The sequence below is a fragment of the Acanthopagrus latus genome, chromosome 9 (genome assembly GCF_904848185.1).
Source record: "Acanthopagrus latus isolate v.2019 chromosome 9, fAcaLat1.1, whole genome shotgun sequence".
Taxonomy (NCBI): Eukaryota; Metazoa; Chordata; class Actinopteri; order Spariformes; family Sparidae; genus Acanthopagrus; species Acanthopagrus latus.
In genome coordinates, this window is record NC_051047.1 from 7,297,722 (window position 1) to 7,299,320 (window position 1,599).

Here is a 1,599-nt window from a genome sequence, read left to right on the forward strand (position 1 = left end):
GAGGTTCAAGAGCCATACCGCGTTTTATTACAGTTGGGGAAGATTCCCGGAGACCAAACACACTAACTCACTCCAGGCTCAACCCCCCGCATCCCCGAAGCTCTCTGTGTGTGAAGAAGTAAACATGGCCGTCACAAACATCGCCTCTTGTGGGTTATAGCAGGGATTCTCAAAGTATTGAAGATTACAGACACACTGTGTACGTTGCGTTTGCTATTTTTGGATTGCATTTAGATGAATTAATTGTTAGTGCCGTTGAATACATAGTGAAGCTGGGGATGACTGACATTTTTTTCTCCTGTCGTTGACAACTGGAGAGAAGAGAGTGAGTTGGGATGTGCTGCTGAGTTCAGCTGACACAGTTTTCACAACTAATACGGTTAAAAGAACATGTTTGAATCAGAAGTCTCTCCTCTGCTGTCTGTCGGAGGAGACCCACTCAGAGGGACTTCATGGTGCATTCACGTGCACGACGTAAACTCTGAAATCTATAGACTGTTCTCGCCAGTTGAAAACGCAGGCCTACATCTGTTACAACATCCTTGTTGTTTCCCTACAACTCTTTTAATAATCCGATGTTCAAATAACATCCTGACAGTATCGGTGCATTCTGGATAGATGTATTAAAAACATCTGTGAACTGTTATCAGCAAACTCCACCGTCTCTCATACAGCAGGTCCCCAAATAGCCTGTGATGTTCAAATGGTGTAACTGCAGCAATTTCTTAAATCATTCGGGACTGAAGTTTCGAAATGTGAAAGGTGTGACATTAATTAATAATTTTAAAAAAAAAAAATGTTATCTTGTAATGTCAAACCCTGACCTTGAATAAAAATCAGATGAAGACCTTCGAGGAGGAGGCCTCCTGGTTATGTCACAAATTTTGGCTGAGGCAGAATTCTTTCTTTCTGTTCCGTCATTACCATTTATTTCGACTTATTCTTATTTTAAACAGTGTTGTAGGCTGTGCTTTGGCGCTACTGAGTTAAAGATTCGCTGAGCCCATTTCTGACAAAAGATAATAGAAATAGAAAACAGATGAAAATTTCAAACATTTGAAAATGTTTTGAATACTTAAAGACAAAATGCAACTTGAAAAAAAAACTCATAATCAAATCATACAAACCAACATTATGACTTATTAACTTATTATTATTATAGATCATCATATTAATTTATTTTAAAGGAGCACTCTGTAGTTTTGTTGAATAAATGTTGATCTAATTTTCATTGACTAGTTTTATTTCTGCCTTAAAAAAAGAAATGAATAAACAAACCTTCTTTTTTTTACTCGACTGAATGAACTCAATAAACGAACAAACGCATTTTCATATTGTTTTACTTTGTTTATATATGGCGGACCCTGCCACCTTTCTAGCTTCAAACAGTAATTTCCTCTTGGTACAGCTTGTTTACTCACTGATGGAAAAAGTTTGTATCATCACCTCATTAATATTTTATTACAAATATTAATAACTACATAGTGCCCCTTTAACATCGAAATCAAACTCTGACATTCGCGTTCATGCGCGCTCAGGTATGTCATATTTCCGACGGCCCCAGAAGGCATCACCTCAGAGCGCAGCTGACGCAGTGAA